Below are 15,893 nucleotides of genomic sequence, written 5' to 3'. Positions count from 1 at the left end.
GTCATCAAGTCCTGGAATTTTCTTTAATGGAAGACTTTTGATTACTGATTAAATCTCCTTACTCATTATTAGTCTGTTCTGATTTTCTATTTATGATTCACTCTTCACAGGGCATATGTTTCTAGGAATTTAAATATTTTCATAGATTATCCAATTTGTTGGCATATAATTTTTCCTAGTAATTTCTAACGATCCTTTGTATTTCTGTGGTATGAGATGTAATATATTCTCTTTAATTTTGAATTCTATGTATTTGAGTCTCTTTTTTTCTTAATCTTGATGAAGTTTTTTCAACATCATTTATGTTTCAAAAGAATACTTCAGTTTTGTTTATATTTTTATAGTGTGTTTCAGTCTGTATTTCATTTATTTCTGCTCTGATCTTTGTTATTTACTTCCTTCTACTAACTTTGGGCTGAGTGTTTTGTTTTTCCTATTCCAGGAGGTGTAATGTTACTTATTTGAGATATTTTTTCCTTTTTAATACAGGCATTTATTACTCTTCCCTCTTATAAATTCTTTTGTCCCATCCCATAACGTTTGTATGTTGAATTTTCATTTTCATTTATCTCAAAGTATTTTTAAATTTCCCTTTTGATTTCTTTTTTGACTCCTTCATTGATGAGGATTGTGTTATTTAATTTCCACGTATTTATACATTTTCTAATTTTTCTCTTGTTATTGATTTCTAGTTTTATACCATTATGTTTGGGAAAGATGCCTTTTATGATTTCAGTCTTCTTAAATTGGTAAGAGTGGTTTTGTGGCCTAATCTATGATTTATCCTGGAAAATATTTTATGTATGCTTAAGATAAATGTGTATTCTGCTGCTGTTGGATGTTATGTTCTGTATATATCTCTTGGTTCCATTTAGTGTAAAGTATGGTTTAAGTCCAATGTTTTCTTAGTGATTTTTCTGTCTGGATGATATATCCATTGTTAAAAGTGATGTGTAGAAATCCTTTACAATTATTGCATTACTGTATTTTTCCTGTCAGATCTCTTAATATTTGCTTTGTCTATTCATTTGCTCCTATTTTGGGTACATCTATATTTACAATTATTATATCCTCTTGAGAAATGGACCCCTTTATTATTATAAAACAGCCCTCTTTATCTCTTGTTCTAGTTTTTGACTTAAAGTCTATTTTGTTTTCTGTACAGCTACTCCTGCTCTCTTGGTTTTCATTTGGAAAATCTTTTCCCATTACTTCATTTTCAGCCTATTTGTGTCCTTACAAGGGAAGTGACTCTTCTTAAGGTCGTCATATAATTGGATCTTATTATTTTATCAATTCAGACACTCACTATTTTTATTGGAGATTTTAATCTATTTACATTATTGATAGGTATTGCTGCCATTTTGGTAATTGTTTTCTGACTGCTTTGTAGATTATTTGTTCTTTTCATCCTCTCTTGCTCTCTTCCTTTTTAATTTTATCCTTTAATTATTTTCTCCTTATCTTTTGTGTATCTACTATAGATTTTTGCTTTGTAGTTACCATGAGGCTTACATAAAACCTTTTAGAGTTGTGACAAGCTATTTTAAGCTAATAACTTTACTTCAGTCATACATAAAAACTACACTCCCTCCCAACAGTGTGCTTCTGAGATCACAATTTATATCTTTTTAGATTGTGTAGTTATTGTTATCGTAGCTATAATTATTTTTAATACATTTATTTTTTAAGACAATACACTTACCATTTCGTGTGAGTTTTATACTTTCATGTGTTTTTATGTTACTAGTTAGCGTCATTTTCTTTCAATTCAGAGGCTTCCCTTTATCATTTTGTGTAAAACAGCTCTAGTGATGATGAACATCCTCAGCTTGTATTCATTTGGAGAAGTCTTTATCTCCCTTTCATTTCTGAACAACAGTTTTGCTGGGTAAAGCATTTTTGGTTGGCAGTTTGTCTTTCTTTTAGCACTTTAAATACATCATCCTACTTTTCCTTGGCCTGCAGGGTTTCTGCTTATAAACCCACTGATAGCCTGATGGAATTTCTTTATATATCATTAGCCTCTTTTCTCTTGGTGCTTTCAAAATTCTCGATCTTTGATTTGTGTGTGTGTGTTAGTAATCTTTTATTGGAGCTTGATTCTATGTCTTGGTAAAGTCTTCTTTGGACTGAAGCTTATTGGAAATCTTTGAGCTTCATATACCTAGACGCTTATACCTCTACCTACATTTGAGAATTTTTTAGCCATTATTTTTCTAAATAAGCTTTCTAGGCCTTTCTGTTTCTCTTCTCTTTATTATACACCCATTAGGCAAAAGTTAGCTCTAATGATGGTGTCCATAAATTTCATAGTCTTCATTCATTTTCATTCTTTTTTTTTCTCCTTTCACTGTATATGTTCAAATGATCTGCCTTTGAGTTCACAATTTGTTTTTGTTTGCTTGATCAAGTCTGCTGCTATTGTTTTCTACTGTATTTTAAATTTCATTCACTGTCTTTTTCAGTACAGAATTTTCTTTGGTTCTTTTAAATATCTATCTTTTTACTGAACTTCCAATTTTGTTTACATATTGCTTTTCTGTTTTTATTGACTTGCCTATCTGTGTTCTCTTGTAGCTCACTGAGCTTCCATTGAACAATTATTTTGAATTGTCAGGCAATTTGTCTAACTCCATTTCTTTGGAGGTGGTTAGTGGAATATTTTTGTGTTCTTTTGGTGGTGTCTTGTTTCTTGATTTTTCTTGATCCCTGAGTCTTGTGTTGCTTTATTCACATTTTAAAAAGTCATCTCCAGTTTTTACTGGCTGACTGCAGGAAAGAAATACCTTCACCAAACATCTCAGGAATTTCATGGCTCTTTCAGATCTTTTCTGTAGATGTGCCTGCTATTGTTTTCTATGAGGGAGAATTCTTAATACCGTATGCCTTCTCTTGAAACTTCAAAGCTGGTGCTGATACCCTCTTGTTGTTTTGGGGTGGCACCCTAAAATACTCAAGTTTGTGTACTTTTTCCCAATCATGCAGAGTTAGGATGTCCGTCTGTACAAGCTGCTTGTAGTTGCCACCCACAAGGGTGTTTCTGATGAGTTGTCCTGGGTGAAAGAGTGAGGCACATTGAGCCTTTGAGGAGCCTGCTGGCCAGTTAGAAGTTCACAGGTGAGGTCTGCTAAGTGACTGATGGGTGGGCTTCCTGATGGAGTCTGTGGAGTGGTTAGTAGGGTCTGGAGTTTCACTTCTGTGCTCCCAGCCCTCTCAACCACTCAGACATGTTGATTACTTCAGTATTTTGGGTAGGATGAGAAAAAAAAAGTGGGCCTCTTGAGCAATACCCCACATAGCTGAAGGAGTCAGATGCTCTGTCACTATGCTGTAACTTTTCCTTGTGGGAGAAACAGCAAACCAGTAGGGTGTCTCTCAGCATTAAGCGATGCTGTCTCAGGGAGTAGAAAATTCCTTTTCTGCCATCTTGCTAACATACTTTTCAGATGTTTTATTAAAAGTTTAGGCTGGGCGCAGTGGCACACGCTTGTAATCCCAGCACTTTGGGAGGCCAAGGCAGGCAGATCACGAGGTCAGGAAATCGAGACCATGGTGAAACCCCGTCTCTACTAAGAATACAAAAAATTAGCTGGGCGCAGTGGCGGGCGCCTGTAGTCCCAGCTGTTCAGGAGGCTGAGACAGGAGAATGGCGTGGACCCGGGAGGCAGAGCTTGCAGTGAGCCGAGACAGCGCCACTGCACTGCAGCCTGGGCGACAGAGCGAGACTTGGTCTCAAAAAAAAAAAAAATGTATTGATGAATAGGTACAGAAAATAAATGTACAACATGTATGTGAGATTCTCGTTCTGATGACATACATTTAAAAATATGTTATTTATTGCTTCAGGTATTACTTCAACAAATATTAAATGTCAAATTTGTTTGAGGCTTGAATCAAACATGCAGAATGCTGAGAATAAAGTGATAAGACATGCGTAATCCTTACCCTTGAGGAAACAAAATATGTTTCTTTTAGCTAGGCAGATGAAATTAGTAAAACCTGGGGCATAAGATGAGTTATACTGAAGAGTTTAGCCTTTTCCCAAAGACTCCGGAAAGCAGGTAGAGAATCTGGTTCATGTAATTACATGTTTATATAGCAAATATTACTCCGGTTTCAGGTAAAAATGAAGGAAGGGGAAAAAGAGTGAGAGTGAAGTGTGGAGATCAGAATGAAGTTGATACAGTCAGGCCAGGCGCAGTGGCTCACGCCTGTAATCCCAGCATTTTGGGAGGCCGAGGTGGGCAGATCACGAAGTCAGGAGATTGAGACCGTCCTGGCTAACACGGTGAAACCCTGTCTCTTTTAAAAATACAAAAAAATTAGTTGGGCGTGATGGCAGGCGCCTGTAGTCCCAGCTACTCTGGAAGCTGAGGCAGGAGAATGGTGTAAACCTGGGAAGCGGAGCTTGCAGTGAGCCAAGATCGTGCCACTGCACTCCAGCCTGGACGACGGAGCGAGACTCTGTCTCAAAAAAAAAAAAAAAAATGAAGTTGATACAGTGAAAGGTGGGATATGATATCTCCCAAATCACGGCTCATGACTATGAATTAAGGAAACTAGATGAATTTTAGAAATATTTATGATGTGAGCTTGCCTAATTTGGTTAGTAGATATTGCAGAGATAAGAAAGAAAAAAGAGATTAAAAAAAAGTTTTGTAGCAAATTAATTGGGCACCCAACTTAAACATTTAATCAATTTTTCATATACAGTCTTGAAACAACCTAGAGATGGAAGTTTCACTTGTCAGTTCATGTATGTAGTATCATAATGGGTCAACTGATGTTATTGTGTTGATTTAGTATTTAATACTTTAAATAAGAAATAGGAGGCAATAGCTTGTATTGTCTCAACCTGCACAGAAAAGGTTTTGAAACCTAATATATTAGCTATTGCTTAAAACAATACATTATCTCATGTGTTCTGTGTCATGAGTCGAGGAATAATTTAGTTAGCGTCCCGTTTAGAGTTTAACAAAGCTGCAATCAATATGTTAGCCAGAGTACTAGTCTCATCTAAGGCTCAACTGGAGAAGGAACTTCGTTTAAGCTCATGTGATTGTTGGCAAAATTCAGTCTTCTTGCAGGTTATCGGACTGAGCGTTATGACTTTTTTACCAGCTGCTGGACAGAGGCCACCCTCGGCTGTCATGTGGCCCTCTCCATATTCTAACTCACAAGATGCTCCGACCTCCCGCCTGGGCGCCCCAGTGGCGCGAACCAGAGTGCGCCTGCGCGCGGGCCACAAGGCGCTTGCAGCTGGGAGAAGCGCGGCCACACTGAGAGTCACGTGGTGCGGTACGCTGGGAAGCCGCCCCGCCTCCAAGACCTCCCTGTCCCTGTCCCGCCCCGCCCCTTTCCCGGCGGGAAGCTCTGAGCCGCTCTGAACTGCGAACTGCGCAGGGTGGCCAGGGGTGAGTGTCCATGAGGGTCGTGCGTCGCGCAGACCAGCACGGGTCCGCGCTGGGGCGCCGGCTGTCAGTATGCCTTGCAGGGACCAGGGGGCAAAATGGCGGCGGGATGCGCCTCTTTAACTTTCACAGTACTTTATCACTCTTAAAACTTGAAGTCAGTTTCAGACTTTTTTATTTTTCACATTCTATTTATTTGAAACCGACAAAAAGCAAGAAAACATATGGGAAATTCACCAATGGCAGCTGGTTTCTTAAAAGCCAGCAAAGGAAATAATGTCTCCTAGGAAGACAGCTGTTACAATATTACATGTCATAATTACATATAGCATGTCACTTTTGTTGTATTCTGCAGGCTAGAACAAAGTCACGAGTCTGACCTAAACTCAAAGGGAGAAGAGTATGCTAGAACCAAAGCATGAGATGGAAACCATGGGGCCATCTTTGAGTCTGTCTGCCGCAGAAAGATGAACACAAATCCTGTGAGTCTCTAGATTATGTTTTTTCTATATGCTCAAAGATTTAAGGATACAATGATACCTAAACCAAAATAATAGTGTATTATAAACATACCTTTCTTGTTTTAACCTGTCTTACATGTTTGCTTTTCAATATCTCAAAAGTTGTGTTTGTAGACTTCAAATAAATAATTATCCAGGTATACTTGACTCAGAAAATACAACATTATTTTCTAAAGCAGTGAAAATTGTGCTTTGCGGCTCTGGAGATACTACTTAGAGCAAAAAAAAAAAAAAAAAAAAAAAAAAAGGCTTAGAAAAAAATGTGCCTAAGTATCAGGGTGTCTTGTAATTCAATTGAAATTCTTAAAGCTTCTTTCTATTCTAATATTCTTTGTGTAATCCCTGATGAGTATTCTGTGTATATGGTAACACAAACAGGCTTAAATTTGGGACAATTTTAATACTGACTGGTAAGAAATTTATAGAAGAGATGAAAGAGCTGTTCTTACTGTTGCTTGTTCATCTTTTCTACTAAGTCTTATTGAGCAGAATAGTAAGAAAACTCCTAATACACATCACATAAGCAATGCATATAGACTACATGTATTGTCATTCATAAAATTTGTCTCTAACAACAACTATGTCAAAGCTATGAATGTTGCATCCCATTTAGTCTTCTGTAATGCTTTTCATTCCTTAATTCACTATTGGCCGTGTTCTTGCCTATCTAAGACCAATTACAAAAGATAGTTTACTTTCATTTTTTTCTCCCGTTGCCATAGTTTCATATCAGTTAGGTAGAGCAGCAACTCCCAAGTGTTCCTATAATTATTTAGCGCAGAATTCTAATTCTATGGTCCATGCTATCATATTAATATATGTGTGCAATGACCTTTTCACATATTCAGACTCATCCATACCTTACTATCGCGTTTAAGTATAATAGCAGGTATTTAATCTAATTTCTGTATACGAATGTCCTGAACAAACTGGTCTTTCAGTGTTTTTTCCTGTTATCTGTTGACTTGTGCCTTAGATGCTTTTCCTTTTTCCTGCCTTTGCCCTTCCATTTACACCAGCTGAGTTATATGCTTGTCAAGAATTGGTTCTGTTCCCTTCAAAACTGCTTATGCTACCTGTAGTGGTTACGTGTTTTAATTAAATACCAAAAATATGATTAAATGAGTTTAAAGTAGAGGAAATTTGTGGTTCAATTTTAAATGAAATTAGAAGCTTCCAAGAGACTCTAAAGAGTAGATTTAAAATCTCACCAAATTAGGTGTTTACATTATAACTATAGGAGACCAGAAAAATATTTGGACGAATTTAGCCCTCAGAATGACCCCAAAAATGGCTAATTTTTCACACGGTTTGAAATGATGTAGAACTGGGACTCTAAAAAGATGCGTTATGCATTATTTGGATCTTGAGAAAATTACGGAGAGACAATATTGGATCACAGTCACAGAAAGACCTTATAGATTTTTCCAAACACTGTTGGGGATAAATATATACATTTATGAGTTTGAAGTTAAAATATTAAGTTGATATCATTATGGTTCAGGTTTTAGTTAAATTTTAATTGACATATATAATTTACATACTATAAAATCACCCTTTAAAGTATACAGTTTATTTTTAATATATTTATAAAGCTGTCAACTACTATTAGAAGAGCTACTCCTTGCTCCCCTCCTCCAGCTACTGGCAACCACTAATCTACTTTCTGTCTCAATGGGATTTTATTTTCTGGGCATTTCATATAAATGGAATCACACAATATGTAGCCTTTTGTGATTGGCTTCTTTCACTTAGCATGTTTTCAAGGTTTGTGCACGTTCTTGCATGAATCAGTAGTGCATTCCTTTTTATAGCTGAATAATATTTAATTTATGGATATAACAAATTTTGTTTATTCATCAGTTGATAGACGTGGAATTTTTCACTTTTTGGCAATTATGGACAATGCTGTGAGGAATATTCATGTACGAGCTTTTGCATGGACAAATATTTTCAGTTCTCTTGGGGGCATACCTAGGAGTAAAATAGCTGAGTGATACAGCAATTCTATATTTAACTTTCTAAAGCAATATCTGCTTTCCAGAGGAGAATTGCACCATTTTACATTTTCACAAGCTATATATGAGGGATCTGATTTCTCTACATCCTTGCCAACACTTTTTATTTTCTGCCTTTTAAAATTATAGCCATTTAGGAGAACATCTAGTGGTATGTCATTGAGGTTTTAACTTGCATTTCACTGATGACTCTTGATTTTGAAGATTTTTAAACATTAGTCACATATATGTCTTCCTTGAAGAAATGTCTACGAAATCCTTTGCTTCTCCTTGTTTTTGTACCATTTTGGATGTTCTTTTGTACTTTTAATTGACAAATATAGCATATATATTTATTGTGTACCATATGATGTTTTGAAATACATTTACGTTGTAGAATGGCTTAAAATGTTCTTAAATGGAATGAGTTGCATTGGGAAAAAATGAGTTGTCAGTTAACAAATTAAGCACATGCTGGATGAGCATCTATATGGCCTTTACATGTATATATAGCGAGTGATTCGTGATTGTCCAACAATGTGTATGTAAGTTGCATGAGCTATGAGATGATGACACTCATGTCTTTGCTACAGTTTCTCTTGTCAAACCCTGATTCATTGAAGATATAAATCTCCTTGTAAAAGTCCTTTGCCCATTTTTAATTATCTCATTTTGTGTGTTATCTTTTCAGTGTTTTGATAATATCCTTTAAAATACAAAAGTTTTGAAGTTTGTAAAGTTTAATTTGTCTGTTTTTCTTTGGTTGCTTGTGCTTTTGCTGTCAAATGTAGGTAAACCATTGCTTAATCCAAGGTCACAAAAATATACAATTATGTTTTTAAGCAGTTTACAGTTTTTATTCTTATATTTAGGATTTGGGTTTTTGATTCACTTGAGTTAATTTTTATAGATGGTGGTACAGCACAAGCAAGCCTCAGCTTTTGGGTTCAGTCCAGAAGGGTTCTTGGCTTTGCACAGGAAAGAATTCAAGGGTGAGCCAGTGCTGTTAGCCATCTCTTAGAACTGTAGGTACTGTTCTTTGTAGAACAGGCCTAACTCATAGGCAGGGGGCCCAGAGTCACCAACTTATGGGCTCTTTTACAAACTGTATTTGTACTCCCTTACATTCGCTTTCAATTACATGGATGGGTGAGTCAATTCAAATTGAGGGGGGAAGTTTATTTATAACTTTCTAGGAAAGGGGTGGTAACTTCTGGGTAGTTGCCTTGGCACTTGTAAACTGTCATGGCGTTGGTGGGAGTATCCCAGTCCAATGAGCAATGAGGGCAACTAGGGATCGCTTTCATCGCCCTCTGCTGGTTCCTGCTAATTTCTTCACTTTATCCTGTTTGGGCCAGATCTTGTTTTGGTCAGCAGGGTTGTGACCAGAAAACAAGTCGTGGCAGTCCGTTACCACAATATAACGTAGAGTTCCAAAATCTTTTTCTTTTTTTTTCCATGTTGATATCCAATTATCCCAGCCCATTTATAAAACAGATTACTTTTCTCTAGTTGAAGTTTTGACATCTTTGTTGAAAATTAACTGATCATGAATGTATGTCTTTATTTCAGAATTCTCAATTCTGTTCCATAAATCTGTATGTCTGTCCTCATGCTGGTACAAAACAGTCTCGATTACTGTAGCTGTGTAGTAAGTTTTGAAATTGGAAAGTGTGAGTCCTCTGACCTTGTTCTTCATTTTCAGTACTATTGTGACTATTCAGGGTGCCTTGCATTTCCATTTAAATTTTAAATCGCCTTATTTTGCATAAAGGCAACTGAGATTTTCACAGTGATTCCATTGAATCTGTAGATCATTTTTGAAAATATTTCCGTCTTTAAAAGATTGTCTTCCAGTCTATAAATGTGAGGTGTCTTTACATTTATTTATATTTTTGTAAATTTCTTTCAAAAATTTTTGCAGTTTTGAGTATGCTCATCTTACACTTTTTGGTTATATTTATTCCTAGGTGTGCCATTCATGTTGTGCTAGTGAAAATGAAATTGATTTCTTAAATTCATGTCCAGATTGTTTATTGCTAGTCTGTAGAAATATAACTGATTTTTTATATCTTGATTTTGTATCCTTCAAACATTAGAAACTGAGTTTCTAATAACTCAGTTATGGCCTCTAATTTTTTTATAGATTCCTTAGGATTTTCTCTGTGCAAGATCATATCATCTGCAAATAGAGGAAGTTTCATTCTTTCTTTCCAATGTGATTACCTTGTTTCTTTTTCTTGCCTAAGTGCCATAACTGGATCCTGTAGTACCGTGTTGAATATAAGGGATGAAAACTGACATTCTTGTCTTGTTCCTGATATTAGGAAGAAAACTTTCAGTCACTAATCACTAAGAATGAAGATAGCATTGAGCTTTTCATAGATGTCCTTGGTCAGGCTCCTTCCTATTGCCAATAGGTTTTCCTTTTTAATTGTGGAAGGGTTTGAATTTTGTCATATGTTTATTTTCTGTCTACTGGGATGGTCACGTGTTTTTCATCCTATGGTATTTGTTGATTTTTATATGATATGCCAACTATGCATTCCTCAAGAGAAATCCCACTCATCCATTGTGTATAATGCTTCACATGTTACACGTGTACTAGTATTTTGATGAGAATTTTTGCACCAGTGTCCATGAGGGAAATTGGTGCAGTGGGGTGTGTGTGTGTGTGTGTGTGTGTGTGTTGGGGGGTGTCTTTGATTTTGTTTTCAGAATAATACTGGCCTCATAGAATGAGTTGTGAAGTGTCTCTCCTCTCTTTCCTCTTCTGTTTTTTTGGAGGAGTCTGTAGAAGATTGTTGTTGATTCTTCTTCAAACATTTGGTAGAATTCACCAGGGAAGCCATCTGGTCCTGTACTTTTTCTTATAGGAAGTTTTTCACTATTCAGTCTTTTTTCTTCTTATAGGTCTATTCCAATTTTCTAATTTTTTTCCTGTTTCTTTTTTTGAGTCTGTTGTTTCTGTCATTCTGAGGATTTGACCATTTCATTTAGGTTATCTTAATTTGTTGGTGTATGATTGTTTATAGCATTCCTTTATAATACTTTTAATTTCTAAGATAAGTAAAATATAAGTAAAAATACCTCCTCTTTTATTTCTGATTTTAGTAACTTGCATCTTCTATCTTTGTTTCTTTATCAGTCTTACAGGTTGTCAATTTGGTTTGATCTCTTCAAAGAACCTACTTTTGGTTTGGTTATTTGATCTTTTCAAAAAACCTGCTTTTGGTTTTGGTTACTTTCCCTACTCTTTTTCATTTATTACCACTGTAATCTTTATTTTTTCCTTCTGTTTGCTTTGGCTTTAGTTTCCTCTTCTTACTCTAGTTACTTAAGAAGGTGCAAAGATAGGTTATTAGTCTGAAAACGTCTTATTTTTTTAAGAGAAGGTTAGAGCTATAAATTTGCCTTTAAGTACTGTTTTAGGTGCATTTCATGTATTTTAATATGTTGTGTTTTCCTTCACTTATTTCCAAGTCTTTTCAAATTTACCTGGGATTTCTTCTTGACCTATTGGTTATTTAATAGTGTATTATTGATGTTCACATTTTTGTGAGTTTTCCATATTTCATTGTTACTGATTTCTAATATAATTGCATTATGGCCAGAAAACATACTTTGTATGATTTGAATATTTTTAAGTTTATTGGGCTTTGTTTTAAGGACTACCATAGGGCCTAATCTGTAGTCTGTTCTGTTGGGTGGAGTATTTTATAGATGTTAGTTCTAGTTCATTTATAGTGTTGTTCAAATGTTGAATTTCCTTCTTGAATTTCTTTCCAGTTTTTTATTTATTGTTTATAGGGGGATTGATTTTTGCGGCTGCTAAGGTTGACGTGCCTCTCCTTCAAATCTGCAATTTTTCTTTATGAATATTGAGCTCTGTTGTTGGATTGTAATATATTTTAAATTGTTATATTTTCTAGATGAATTAACCTCTTATTATAAAATCACCTTTGTATCTAACAACAATATTTTGCCTTATAGTCTATATTGTCTGATATTAGTATAGCCACACCAGTTCTCTTACTATTGTTTACATAGTATATCTCTTTCCATCCTTTTAATTTTAACCTGTTTGTGTCTTTGAATACAAAGTGTACCTTTGTAGATAGGTTATAGTTGACTTGTGTTTAGTTGACTTGTGTATACTTGTGTTTAGTTGACTTGTGTATAGTTGTGTTTAGTTGACTTGTGTATAGTTGACCATTCTTCCAATCTCTACTTTTAATTCAAGTGCTTAGTCCATTATTATGTAATGCATTTCCTGATAAGATAGGACTCACATCCACCATATTTGTGTTTATTTTATGTACTTCTTATGCATTTTTGAATTCTATTAAATTACTGTCTTTTGTTAGGTACTTCTAGCATATCATTTAATTCATTTGTCATTTCTTTTAATATGATTTTGAGTTTTTTTTAGTGATTGGTCTGAGGATCATAATTAACATTTAACTTATAAAAATCTAGTTGAGATAATATCAACCTAATTTCAATAGTATACAAGGACTTTGCTCTCATAAAGTTCATTCCCTACTCTTTCAGTGTACCATTTTGTCACACAAATTGTACCTTTATATATTGTATGTCCGTCAACATAGACTTATAAATACTGTTTTATACAGTTGAGGAAAAAATTAGTTAATAACAAAAAATACATTTATATTCCGTTTTCTGTTTACCTGTAAAGTTACTTTTCCCATGCTTTTCTTTCTTTGAATTCAAGTTATTGTCTAGCCTCCTTTTATTTCAGCATGAAAGAATCTCCGTTTAATTTCTTGTAGAGAACTTCTGCTAGTGATTTTTATAGTTTTCTTCTTGCCCATTTAAAATAAATGATATATTTTTTCATTGACAGGCTTTCCTCCCACTTTTTTTTTTTTGAGACGGAGTCTCGCTCTGTCACCCGGGCTGGAGTGCAGTGGCCGGATCTCAGCTCACTGCAAGCTCCGCCTCCCGGGTTTACGCCATTCTCCTGCCTCAGCCTCCCGAGTAGCTGGGACTACAGGCGCCCGCCAACTCACCCGGCTAGTTTTTTGTATTTTTTAGTAGAGACGGGGTTTCACTGTGTTAGCCAGGATGGTCTCAATCTCCTGACCTCGTGATCCACCCGTCTCGGCCTCCCAAAGTGCTGGGATTACAGGCTTGAGCCACCGCGCCCGGCCAGCCTCCCACTTCTTTATATTACCTTGCCACTCATCTGTTTCATCAACCCTGGACATTTGTCTTGTAAGGTTTTCCATAGTATAGACTTTACTTGTTATGTGCTAATGGTGTGGTTTAACGTGTTCTTTGTCCACGCTATTTCTTTAAATACTTGGTGCTGGATCTCAGGCTACAGCAGGCTTATGTTCCTTCCGTTCCATTGGAAAGACTGTAGGTGGTATTGTATTTTTTTTTTTTTTCTTTTTTGAGATGGAGTATTGCTCATCGCCCAGGCTGGAGTGCAGTGGCGCGATCTCAGCTCACTGCAAGCTCTGCTTCCCGGGTTCACGCCATTCTCCTGTGTCAGCCTCCCAAGTAGATGAGACTACAGGTGCCTGCCACCACACCCGGCTAATTTTTTGTATTTTTAGCAGAGACGGGGTTTCACCATGTTAGGCAGGATGGTCTCGATCTCCTGACCTCATGATCCGCCCGCCTCGGCCTCCCAAAGTGCTGGGATTACAGGCGTGAGCCACCGCGCCTGGCCGGTATTGTATTCTTTAATGAGGAGGTACGTGATGTCTAGTTGCCTCACTCTTTGTTATATTAGCAGCAAAATGCTCAATGATTAGATTCATTAATTAGTTATTTTTGAAAAATTAGAGCATTTAAGTTCTGTCAGTTCTGTCAGCTTTTTTTATTTATTTTTATTTTTTTTATTATACTTTAAGTTCTAGGGTACATATGCACAATGTACAGTTTTGTTACATATGTATACTTGTGCCATGTTGGTGTGCTGCACCCATCAACTCATCAGCACCCATCATCTCATCATTTACATCAGGTATAATTCCCATGCCATCACTTCCCCCTACAATCCCCATAATAGGCCCCGGTGTGTGATGTTCCCCTTCCCGAATCCAAGTGATCTCTTTGTTCAGTTCCCACCTATGAGTGAGAACATGCGGTGTTTGGTTTTCTGTTCTTGCGATAGTTTGCTGAGAATGATGGTTTCCGGCTGCATCCATGTTCCTATAAAGAACACACACTCATCCTTTTTTATGGCTGCTTAGTGTTCCATGGTGTATATGTGCCACATTTTCTTAATCCAGTGTGTCACTGATGGACATTTGGGTTGATTCCAAGTCTTTGCTATTGTGAATAGTGCCGCAGTAAACATATGTGTGCATGTGTCTTTATAGCAGCATGATTTATAATCCTTTGGGTATATACCCCGTAATGGGATGGCTGGGTCAAATGGTATTTCTAGTTCTAGATCCTTGAGGAATCGCCATACTGTTTTCCACAATGGTTGAACTAGTTTACAATTCCACCAACAGTGTAAAAGTGTTCCTATTTCTCCACATCCTTTCCAGCACAAGAACTCAAACAAATTTACAAGAAAAAAACGAACAATCCCATCAAAAAGTGGGCAAAGGATATGAACAGACATTTCTCAAAAGAAGACATTCATACAGCCAACAGATACATGAAAAAATGCTCGCCATCACTGGCCATCAGAGAAATGCAAATCAAAACTACAAATGAGATACCATCTCACACCAGTTAGAAGAGTTTTTTTTCTTTTTAATTTGCTGTGATGTTTTATAAGGAGACATTTCTTATGGGCTACTCTTTTGTTAATTACCTAGTGGTACTTCCTATAGACAAGGCAGGATAAATGCTTGATACTTTGCCTTTATTTACCGTTTTTAATGATATGATTCAGTTTCCTCTTGTCCTCCAAAGAATATTCTTTTTCTTAAATTTGTTTGCTTGATACTATGTTGTTGTTGTTATTTTTTGGTACTCTTTTGGAAACCAGAAATATTGGACAGAATGAGAGTCCATGCCTTTGAAACCTCCCAACCTATTTTCAGATTAAGCCATGTTTTGAAGCGATTTAGGAAAAATCACATAAAAATGGGATCTTCCCTTTGATTGTATAAAAACTTTGACCCTCCTGTACACATCTCCGGAATTCAGAAGTACTGAACAATTCCAGTAATCAACAGCATTTGTAAGCACTAGAAAGGAATGAGGTCATAGAACTTAGAATAGAGATAGGACAGACAATAAGCCAAAAAATTCATTTATAAATACACAAATATCCAAATATTATAGATGTTCTGAATACATCAAATATAGTGCAATGAGTAAATCTAATAAAGAACAACTTATTGAAACAGAATGGTGATTTGAAAAAATCAATTTTTAAATTGGGTCTGGAAGAATGAGTGGAAGTCAGCCCAAGCAAAGACAAGGGAAAAAACTTTCAGGCCCCAAGGGCAGCACATGTGGAGGGAGTTGAAGCATGAAATAACTTGGTGTAATTTAGGCAAAGACAGGAGGCTTCCCCTGAGAATGTCACTTAACTTGACCTAGGAACTGCCAGGTACAACTTGAGATGCGATAATAACATTGTTTCTTCCCAGTTTACAAATTAATTTTTTTCTAAACATGAAATTACTACTAATCAATGGGAGTAAAGAAAATGACTGATGTTAACTTTTTGTTGTTTGTTTGTTTGTTTTCAGAGATAGGGTCTCACTCTGTTGCCTAGGCTGGTTTTAAACTCCTGGACTCAAGCAATCCTCCCATCTCAACCTCCCAAAATGTTGGGATTACAGGTATGAGCCTGTATCTGTTTCAACTGCATCTATTTCTATGTAATTTTGTGTATGATATGAGATAAGAAACAAAGTTGTTCTATTTTTCATTTGGACATCTAATTGTTTTCGTTGGATTTGTTGAAAAGAAAACCTTTTCCTTATTGAATTATCTTGGCAACTCTGTTGAAAATCGAT

General features: G+C 36.1%; 1 long non-coding RNA gene across 1 annotated transcript; it reads left to right on the top strand.

Moving 5' to 3' along the window:
- The first annotated feature begins 4,500 nt into the window (after positions 1 to 4,500).
- On the top strand, positions 4,501 to 15,662 carry LOC116271265. Its single transcript, XR_004179724.1, has 3 exons — positions 4,501 to 5,417; positions 5,770 to 5,896; positions 15,624 to 15,662. It is a non-coding gene; the product is annotated as an uncharacterized LOC116271265 (long non-coding RNA).
- Positions 15,663 to 15,893: the final 231 nt, after the last annotated feature.

Source organism: Papio anubis, chromosome 18 (assembly GCF_008728515.1).
Source record: "Papio anubis isolate 15944 chromosome 18, Panubis1.0, whole genome shotgun sequence".
Classification (NCBI taxonomy): Eukaryota; Metazoa; Chordata; class Mammalia; order Primates; family Cercopithecidae; genus Papio; species Papio anubis.
The sequence above is the reverse complement of the archived record's forward strand: the minus strand, read 5'-3'. Positions and strand labels throughout refer to the sequence as shown.